The sequence below is a fragment of the Salvelinus alpinus genome, chromosome 14 (assembly GCF_045679555.1).
Source record: "Salvelinus alpinus chromosome 14, SLU_Salpinus.1, whole genome shotgun sequence".
NCBI classification, from domain to species: domain Eukaryota; kingdom Metazoa; phylum Chordata; class Actinopteri; order Salmoniformes; family Salmonidae; genus Salvelinus; species Salvelinus alpinus.
Genome location: NC_092099.1, coordinates 1,605,700 through 1,617,303, shown reverse-complemented (window position 1 = coordinate 1,617,303; position 11,604 = coordinate 1,605,700).

The following is an 11,604-nucleotide window of genomic DNA, read 5'->3' as shown; positions in this document are numbered from 1 at the left end:
CGGTGCACGATGAGACAAGGATTTCCCTACCGGCCAAACCCTCCCTAACCCGGACGACGCTAGGCCAATTGTGCGTCGCCCCACGGACCTCCCGGTCGCGGCCGGCTGCGACAGAGCCTGGGCGCGAACCCAGAGTCTCTGGTGACACAGCTAGCGCTGCGATGCAGTGCCCTAGACCACTGCGCCACCCGGGAGGCCAAGAGCTTCTATTTCAAGGACATTAGACTGTTAAATAGCCATCACTAGCCGGCCTCCACCCAGTACCTTGCCCTGAACTTAGTCACTGTCAATAGCCGGCTATCACCCGGTTACTCACCCCTGCACCTTAGAGGCTGCTGCCATATGTATAAAGACATGGAATCACTAGTCACTTTAATAATGTTTACATACTGCTTTACTCATCTCATATGTGTATATATACTGTATTCTATTATACTGTATTTTAGTCATTGCCGCTCTGACATTGCTCGTCCTAATATTTATATATTTCATAATTCCGTTCTTTTACTTTTAGATTTGTATGTATTGTTGTGAATTGTTAGATAATACTGCATTGTTGGAGCTAGGAACACAAGCATTTTGCTATAAATCATATTGCAAGCGCACGAGCACATGGCAAACGCGCGTTGCCTTTTCTCCTAAACGGAAAATATTTCGAAGACGAAACTTGGCGAGCGTAGGTTTGGAGTAATGGGCAGTTGGCCCCGAACAAGATGGCGTCAAGGCCTCAGCGCTTTTTGAGTTATGGCCATTTTTCTGGGATTAAAGGTCAAAAACGCAAAGTAGGGTGCTAATTTGACCGCTTCACGTCAAAGTACATAAGCATACGGTGTCAGGAAAAAAAGAACCAGCCATTTATCATTCGTAATTTATTAAGAGAAATCGTACATTGACCATTTGGTCATGTTCACAAAGAGGAATTTCTTTTCCCAAAAACTCACAGATCCAGTTGCAGTGTGTTCAGACGTACATTTTTAAAGTGGGTCTCGAAGCTCTGCGAGAATTCTGTGATTTTATGTGATTTTATGAAATAACACACACTCATTTAACCCTCTTTAAATAAGTCAGTTCTTAACATAAAGACTTAAAACTTAATATTATATAAGAGCCTACCCGAAGGAGGGTATGTGTTCACTTTCAGCTTCCTATGTCAACTGGAAGTACCTTAAAATGGTGCCATAGGGTCAGGTTTGAAGGGTAATAAAGGTCAGATCTTTTCAAAACTTCACTTGTGTGATTAGACAACCCTCATGAACTGTAATCAGTCATTTCTCCCAACAGATGTCAAAGAAAAGCTCTCTCACACAAACACACACACACACAAAGCAAGGATGGAGTGAAAAAGTACGGTGCTTAAAGACACACAAAGCCTGCAATGGCATTACTATTATCTCCAGGCCGTGCCGAGTTCAATGAGATGCCCCGCTTGACCGTAGCTCGCTCGGTCTGAGTGCAGCGACCGTTACAAGAAGACGGACCCAAATGACCCTTTGACCTCAATTTCAATTTTATTTGCTTTTGGGAGACAGAGAGAGAACCGTTAAGGTTAGAAGCACAATTTGACCTCAGGAATGTTCTTAAGGTCCTCCCGATCTGTGCAAGCCTAACATTGACCGTGTGGCATTAACCCTTAACAGTTAAAAGAAGGTGTTTACACCAAACAGTTTACAATGACATGTCTCCCCATTGGAATACATTGACTGCACCTCTAAATTCAACCTGAAGCCTATGTGGGTTATGAATGTCTTATGAACCTGTCTTTGATGTCAGTCCATCAGGCCACCATGAGGTCTACCTGTGTCGATTCTAAGCTTCCTGGAGCAACCGGAAGTGGTTAAATCACCCTAAAAGTGTTTGCCATACCCAACCTGCAGTTTGAGAGAAATAGTGCATGTAAATCAGTCAATTTTTAACATACAGACTTAAAACTCAGGATTCTGTAAAAGCCTACTCCAGTGATGATATGTGTTTACTTTTAGCTTCCTGTGCCAACCGGAAGTGCCATAATTGGTGTCAAATGGGCTGTTTCGAAGGGTTAAAAATGTCAAATCTTTCCAAAACTTCATATATGTGAATAGACAACCCTCATGAACTGTAAATCAGTCATTCATCCCATCAGATTTCAAAAAAGAACTTACACACCCATACAGAAATGATGGAGGGACACACTGAGGGGCTTAGAGGCAGACAGTCCCTGTAGCAGTTACTTTTGTTCGAACTTTTAAAGAACCGTCAGACCTAGAGTTCTGAAACTTTACAAACCTGTTCTAGACCTCAGGTCGATTGTGCACGGTGAGTTATGTGGCTCTAGAAGGTTCAAAAAAACCTTGGACCAAAAAAAAGCCTTGTGTATTTGCAATGTTTTCAATTCATTTTGAGCATGACGAAAATGGAGACATTTAGAAAAGTCCCAGAGTTGCAAGACTAGGTGCATTGAAACCGGCTCGGCCCATAGAGACGGACCCCGACGATTCTGTCCGATTGCTCATTCAAGCACCCCGTAGCAAGGCAATGAAAAAAGTGGAATTTCAGCACCAATTAAGGTTTTGCTCGGGCACCGAATGACCTATCGAGCCGAAACTTGGGATTCGAGGTCGCCTCACACAGGGCTAAACATAATGTGAGAATTGGACCCGCAGCTAGAACATAACTACATATTATTTGTTTTATTATGGTTTAAATGGAAGGCGCTGTGAATTTTGGGCCTGCTCTAAAATATGTGATAGTTGGCTTCTAAAGGAGTTGGTAAAAGTGAGTTTGGTGTCAGATGGTATCAGTTTGGTGTCTGAATATATCTAATTGACTGATGGACACCGACTTGCTAGTTGACTTTTGTGCATTTGCAATATGTTTCAACAGGGGGGGTACCATCACAAAAAGCAACATGATGAAATTTAACACAACGAGCGATGGAGAGGAACCACTATCACTGCCCGGCCATCCTGAGGTCATCAGGCCGTTCACTTTTGCATTTCTAAAGTATTTAAGAGAATGCACGTTACATTTGGGTTACCAGGCGTCATTTTTCAAAACGGTTTTAAATGCTTTTAGGTGTCATCCAGACGTCCATGCCCGCTATGGGAGCACTATACTACGGCCCCAAATCAATGGGTGCTGGCCTGAGTGATTTATGGAGGTTTTCAAAAAAAGTAAAAAAATATTCTATGTTTCATGTTTTGGGTTACCACGCACGATTTTCAATACAGTTTTAAATGCTTCATTTTGGCCTTTAAAAAAAAAAAAGTTATTTTCGACTATGAAATCCAAAAAGCACTTTTTTAAAGGTGATGATAAGTTTTTTCTAATTTATTCACATTTTTGACTTCATATCAGATTGCAAATGCACAAAAAATATTCCTTAAGTACAAGTAAACATTTCAAAAAAAATTATGATAATAAAATGTGACTAAAGTATTTTCATACAGTTCTTATACATGTGTAATTGACATAAAAATCGAAATAATTTCGAAAAATGGTCCAGAAAGCACTTTTTTAAAGGGGGTGATACGTATTTTCCACATTTTTAACATGTTTGACTTTTGACTTTTGACTTCCTATGAAATCACATTCCAAATGCACAAAACATATTCCTTAAGTACAAGTAAACATTTTTTTTTTATTATGATAATAAAATGTGACTAAAGTATTTTCATACAGTTCTTATACATGTGTAATTGATATAAAAATCGAAAGAATTTCGAAAAATGGTCCAGAAAGCACTTTTTTAAAGGGGGTGATACGTTTTTTCCAAATTTTTGACATTTTTGACTTTTGACTTCCTATGAAATCACATTCCAAATGCACAAAACATATTCCTTAAGTACAAATAAAAATTTCAAAAAAAATTATGTTAATAAAATTTGACAAAAGTATTTTCATACAGTTCTTACACATGTGTAATTGACATAAAAATCGAAAGAATTTCAAAAAACGGTCCAGAAAGCACTTTTCTAAGGGGGTGATAAGTTTTTGCCAAAACTTTCGAAATTTCAAAATTTTACTCTTGGGTCTTGACTTGCGTTACAATAGGCCTATGAAAAATTAGGATAGAACGCACTCGCCCACTATAGGATTTTTGGAGTGTTACACAGCTCATTTGCAATATGGCATTTGCCATCAACTTTGGATGAAACACCGCCAGAAGTAGTGTATTTGTCCATCGTGTATATGGTCCGCTCTCTGCCAATAACTTGCCATGTTATTTTGTACAATTGAGGGGGGAGTTCCCTTACATCTGCTAAATATGTGTATGCGACCAGTAAAATGTTTTATTTGATTTGAATATATCATAGAATCATGTAGACATTAAATGTATCTACCAGTATAGAGTCTGATAGCAGAATGTAGGAAATAGTTGGAATGGCTTTGTCCTAGCAGGTGGAACTGAGAAGCTGTGAACTGTCAGTGCTCTCTGAGTGGAAGGAGGTCGTGAAGATGGATCTCTGTTGTCTTTGAGGAGTAAAATTGTGGCTTCCTATCTACATTCTGTTAAAGTCACCATCCATGGCCAAAAGCGTGTGGGTAGAGCTGGGGAGCAGAGTGGCAAAATATAGCCATTTGCATTGTACTCTCATAAGCTCCTTCTCTAGCTCTTAGGTGCAACTGACAAGCTGAACAGCAGCATACTCCAGCACAACATACTTGAATACATGAGCCCTTGTAATATCGTTAGAATATTCTTATAATCCATATATTTTTTTATTTTTTTATTTTACCTTTATTTAACCAGGTAGGCCAGTTGAGAACAAGTTCTCATTTACAACTGCGACCTGGCCAAGATATAGCAAAGCAGTGTGACAAAAACAACAACACAAAGTTACACATGGGATAAGCAAACATACAGTTAATAACACAATAGAACAATTTGTATACAATGTCTGCAAATTAAGTAAGGAGGTAAGGCAATAAATAGGCCAATAGTGGTGAAGTAATTACAATTTAGCAATTTACACTGGAGTGATATATGTGCAGATGAGGATGTGCAAGTAGAAATACTGGTGTGCAAAAGAGCAGAAAAACAAAAACAAATATGGGGATGAGGTAGGTAGTTGGTTGGATGGGCTATTTACAGATGGGCTGTGTACAGCTGCAGCGATCGGTAAGCTGCTCTTTACAGCTGACGCATAACGTTAGTGAGGGAGATAGAAGTCTCCAACTTCAGTGATTTTTGCAATTCGTTCCAGTCACTGGCAGCAGAGGAAAGGCGGGCCAAAGGAGGTTTTGGCTTTGGGGGTGACCAGTGAGCTGAGATAAGGTGGAGCTATACCTTGCAAAGACTTATAGATGCCCTTGTTGCCAGTGGGTTTGGCAACAAATATGTAGCGAGGAACAGCCAACGAGAGCGTACAGGTCGCAGTGGTGGGTAGTATATGGGGCTTTGGTGACAAAACGGATGGCACTGTGAAAGACTGCATCCAATTTGCTGAGTAGTGTTGGAGCCTAATTTGTAAATGACATCGCCGAAGTCAAGGATCGGTAGGATTGCCAGTTTTACGAGGGTAAGTTTGGCAGCATGAGTGAAGAAGGCTTTGTTGCGAAATAGGAAGCCGATTCTAGATTTAACTTTGGATTGGAGATGCTTAATGTGAGTGGACGGAGAGTTTACAGTCTAGCCAGACACCTAGATATTTATAGTTGTCCACATATCCTAAGTCAGAACCGTCCAGATTAGTGATTCTATTCGGACGGGCGGGTGCGGGCAGCAATCAGTTGAAGAGCATGCATTTTGTTTTACTAGCATTTAAGAGCAGTTGGTGGCCACGGAAGGAGTGTTGTATGGCGTTGAAGCTTGTTTGGAGGTTTGTTAAAACAGTGTCCAAAGAAGGGCCAGATGTATACAGAATGGTGTCGTCTGTGTAGAGGTGGATTACAGAATCACCAGCAGCAAGAGCGACATCATTGAAATATACAGAGAAAATAGTTGGCCTGAGAATTGAACCCTGTGGCACCCCCATAGAGACTTCGTATATCAGCACCATGTCACCTGGTCAAATTCCTGGTACATGTAAATGTTCTTGGTGAATCAAGTTTGTTCTGATTTTACAGCCTGTTGTTACAAAGTAGGTTACAAACAGAAGCAACATTACCATGTCAATAGCAACACAACACAGTAGCATAACAATAGTGTACCGAATCAGCCAACATATCATGGAAACAACCTCACTAGTAAGTCCTAGCAATAATCAGTGGAGTAGGTTTTAATTGTGTTAATGGCTAAGGGAACAACGCTTATACTTGAAACATGCCTTTTTGCATCATTGGGTACCTATGGCTGGATGTGAATAATGTGAAGTCAGTATCATCTGCCATGGGTCTTGCCTTGCGTGTAATCTTGTATTTTGCCTTAGTGATTTCTTAGCTGATTATGGCCCACTTCTCAAATGAAGTCTGATATGCATACTGATATACAGTTGAAGTCGGAAGTTTACATACACTTAGATTGGAGTCATTAAAACTAGTTTTTCAACCACTCCACAAATTTCTTGTAAACAAACTATAGGTTTGGCAAGTCGGTTAGGACATCTACTTTGCATGACACAAGTAATTTTTCTAACAATTGTTTACAGACAGATTATTTCACTTATAATTCACTGTATCACAATTCCAGTGTGTCAGAAGTTTCCATACACTAAGTTGACTGTGCCTTTAAACAGTTTGGAAAAGTCCAGAAAATGATGTCATGGCTTTAGAAGCTTCTGGTAGGCTAATTGACATAATTTCAGTCAATTGGAGGTGTACCTGTGGATGTATTTCAAGGCCTACCTGCAAACTCAGTGCCTCTTTGCTTGACATCTTGGGAAAATCAAAAGAAATCAGCCAAGTTTGGTTCATCCTTGGGAGCAATTTCCAAATGCCTGAAGGTACCGTGTTCACCTGTTTGAACAATAATAGTACTCAAGTATAAACACCATGTGACCAAGCAGCCGTCATACCGCTCAGAAAGGAAGGCATTCTGTGTCCTAGAGATGAACGTACTTTGGTGCGAAAAGTGTAAATCAAGAAAGAAGCCACTGCTCCAAAACCGCCATAAAAAAATCCAGACTACGGTTTGCAACTGCACATGGGGACAAAGATTGTACTTTTTGGAGAAATGTCTGATGAAACAAAAATGGAACTGTTTGGCCATAATGACCATCATTATGTTTGGAGGAAAAAGATTTACAATTTACAATTTATGTTGTATTTAAGTGAAGTGTTGAATGTTCTGTGATTTGTTACATTTGTGCCATTATTCCCAAACAAATGCCACCGTGGAACAATTAAGTGTTCATTCATCCATTGTTGTCGGGCTATTGGATTCCCTCACTTAGTCCCAATGCACTCCCTACCTCTTCCCCTTGGCTAGCTATCAGAGGGTTATGACTTCAAATTCTGAAAACATAACATGCATATCCTGGATCCTGTCCTCTGCTGTTGTGATAATAATGTTGATTCTTATGTTATTTTAACTTTTTCGAGTAGCTATTTGTATTTTGCTTCTAGTTTCATATTGCCTGGTAAAACCCAGATTCAAAAAACCCATCACTGTCCCTCTGGTTGTGACACAATAAAGATGACTCTTAGTATACAAGGGCTCCTTTTTCAATCATCTGCTAGATAAAAAGCTGAGTTGGTGGAGCAATACTTTTGTGTCTACTCTTTTAATAAAGTATTATGTGCAATTACTCTGATATGAAAATGTGATGCAGTAGTCTTTACTATTGTGTTGTCTTGCTATTGTTTCCTCTAGAATTGGTTAGGGAATGAAAGAAGAAAACTGGCCCAGTCAAGCTGTCCCTCCACAAAAAACTAAGCTCTCAATCAAATCAAATGTATTTATATAGCCCTTCTTACATCAGCTGATATATCAAAGTGCTGTACAGAAACCCAGCCTAAAACCCCAAACAGCAAGCAATGCAGGTGGCTAGGAAAATCTCCCTAGAAAGGCCAAAACCTAGGAACCTAGAGAGGAACCAGGCTATGAGGAGTGGCCAGTCCTCTTCTGGCTGTGCCGGGTGGAGATTATAACAGAACATGGCCAAGATGTTCAAATGTTCATAAATGACCAGCATGGTCAAATAATAATAATGACAGTAGTTGTCGAGGGTGCAGCAAGTCAGCACCTCAGGAGTAAATGTCAGTTGGCTTTTCATAGCCGATCATTGAGAGTATCTCTACCACTCCTGCAGTCTCTAGAGAGTTGAAAACAGCAGGTCTGGGACAGGTAGCACATCCGGTGAACAGATCAGGGTTCCATAGCCGGAGGCAGAACAGTTGAAACTGGAGCAGCAGCACAGCCAGGTGGACTGGGGACAGCAAGGAGACATCATGCCAGGTAGTCCTGAGGCATGGTCCTAGGGCTCAGGTCCTTCGAGAGAGAGAGAGAAAGAAAGAGAGAATTAGAGAGAGCATACTTAAATTCACACAGGACACCGGATAAGACAGGAGAAGTACTCCAGATATAACAAACTGACCCTAGCCCCCCGACACATAAACTACTGCAGCATAAATACTGGAGGCTGAGACAGGAGGGGTCAGGAAACACTGTGGCCCCATCCGATGATACCCCCGGACAGGGCCAAACAGGAAGGATATAACTCAACAGTTTCACATATGTATCAAGAATGGTCCACCACCCAAAGGACATCCAGCCAACTTGACACAACTGTGTGAAGCATTGGATTCAACACGGGCCAGCATCCCTGTTGAATGCTTTCGACTCATTGTAAAGTCAAATCAAATTGTATTTGTCACATGCGCTGAATACAACACTTGTAGACCTTACCGTGAAATGCTTACTGACAAGCCTTTAACTAATGCAGTTTAAGAAAATAGAGTTTACTAAATAAACTAACGTAAAAAAAGTAACACAATAAAATAACAATAACAAGCATATATACAGGGGGTACCGAGTCAATGTGCGGGGGGGTACAGGTCCATGCCCCGATAAATTGAGGCTGTTCTGAGGGCAAATGGTGGAGGGGGGGTGCAACTCAATATTAGGAAGGTGTTCCTAATTTTTGGAATACTCGGTGTATAGTTTGTCCCTGTAGAACTCACACGCACACACAAACATTCATTCCTCAACCACTTTCATCTTCTGAATCACTGTCCTCTGATTCACTGTCCTCCTCTCCATCTGTGCTGACTGGGCCATCACCAGCCAACATTGAAAATGCTTGCTGGAGCTTTAATATGTTCTGCATTTTATTTCGGACAGCACAGAGGCACCCAGGTGAAAGCGTGTTGGCTCGGCCACACTTTGCCCAAGAATTGGGGGGAATTGAGGTGACTTGTTCCTTCCATTGTAGGCGTTGATCTGCTGTTTTATTCTCTGATGTCTGCTTGATTTTTCTGGAGAGCCGCACAGCAATGGTTTGTCCATCTGAAAAACTATTTTAAGAAATGCTAATGAAAATCTTGAAGTTTGATAGAAATCTTTCATATAGTTCAAAGCATCTGGGTGAATGAGTTAACAACAGCAGTGATATGCCAGGGCGTGATGCAGTGTTCAACACTGAATTGGCTTCAGTACCTGCATACTTTCTGACCAGGCCACAATAGAAAGAGCACTCCAGGACAAGCCTATGGATTGTGGCCAGCAGACAGTGAGTCTTCTTAGTTTGCAGACTTTCCAAAATTGCTGCGCAGTGTAGTGTACAATCCAGTTTCTCTTCTCCATGGTCTTCAACCTTATCTCCAGGCTGAAACGTAAGCATTTATGTTGAAATTTGTCAAGCCTATATTGACTAGCCCGAATACAGTGGGACAAATGTGATGGAGACATCATTAAAAAGCAATTTACTTTTCAAGATGAGTAGTCAACTGATCGTTCCTATCATTGGGGATTGACGGGGGCATCATGTCAGACCTAGGAAATATTATACAAATATATAAGCGAAAATATAACAGTATGAAAGCATCTCATCATAAAACTAACCAGTTAGGAAAGCAAAATCTATTTGAGTGTAGAGTGGATTATCCAGCGTGAAGTGTGATCTGATCCAAACTTCCACATCCTACTGTGTGCTGCCTATAACATAATCAAGGGCCTAATTAAATCTATTGCAGAACAAAATAAAATTAAGTTATACACGTGCAATGCTCACAAGTTGGTAAAAAATATCTTATGGACAATGTTAGGAATTTTACTAAAATATCAAATTGTCAGTCAAACCACAGCAAGGATTTCATTATCAAATCAAATGTATTTTATAAACCCCTTTCTACATCAGCAGTTGTAAAACAGAATCACAAAGTGCTTTACAGATACCCTGCCTAAACCCAAAAGAGCAAGCAATGCCAGAGGCAGAAGCACAATACAAACGGTTCATGGTGTGCATGCTTGTCAGACTGATGGATAATCAGAACAGGACACAAAAACACGTTCAAACGTTCATAGATGACCAGCAGGTTCAGGTAAAGACCATAATGGCTATAGAGGATGCAAACATTTCAAGACTCTAGGGTCAGATGGCTTTCATGTTTAAGGAAGTCAATGTTTATGGGTGGGGTGGTATGTGGGGGGGGGGGAGTACCTTTCTGTTCACCTTCCCACCCATGGGCCAGACAACACTCAATCATAAGGCTGACAGAAGAGAGAAGTCTTCAGTCTAGACTTGAAGGTTGAGACCGAGTCTGATTCTCTCACGTCGGCAAACTATTCCATAAAGAGGAGCTCTGTAGGAGAAAGCCTCCAGCTACTGAAGCCCTGCTTCCAATTCATCTGATTGAAGTTGCATAAAAGGATAATTACATATTAAGAAACATTATGAGCAAAACACATGGAATCTAACCTGGAATGCTATTTAGCAGCACCATTAACTCCTCCTTTGCCTCGGTTCCCTCCTTCAAGACCTTCTGCCGACGGAGTTTTATTGCTGGTATTATAACATGTGAAGGTGAATACACTTTTTTTTGTGCAAAATTATATCAACACAATGGATTGTTGCAATACTTAACTAATTTCCAGTTAACCTTTATTTAACTTGGCAAGTTAGTTAAGAACAAACTCTTATTTACAATGACGGCCTACCAGGGAACAGCGGGTTAACTACCTTGTTCAAGGGCAGAACAACCTTGTCAGCTCAGGGATTTGATCCAGCAACCTTTTGTTTACTGGCCCAACACTCTAACCACTAGGCTACCTGCTGCCACAAGTTATACCTCCCTGACCCGGGCTGTGTAGTAGAGGTGGTCATCGGTAAGAGTGTCAACGTGATGAGATGGTGTCATCTCTTTTGTGATCTTCCCAAATGTTATAAGGTAGGACCACAACCTCGTCATCTGTTCTCCATCAGCAAGTCCACTACCAGTCACATACCTGGTACAATCAGTGACCAGAAATGTAAAGTACAATCAGAAACCATAATGAGCATTACAATGGGTGATGATGATTCATTAAGGGACAAATTACAACTAGCTGTTTCTTAATACTGTTAGGGCTGTCTGCTGTCTGCAACTACAAATAATTGGTGTTTAACAGAATAAATTATAACAATGTTTTTCTAAATGTCAAAATAATTGAGTGTGGGAGCAGTTATTTTGTGCATTTTTGTGTAAAATATTACTTATGATGACAATGCAGGTATGGAGCAATCCATTTCAAGCTATTCATAAAACCGT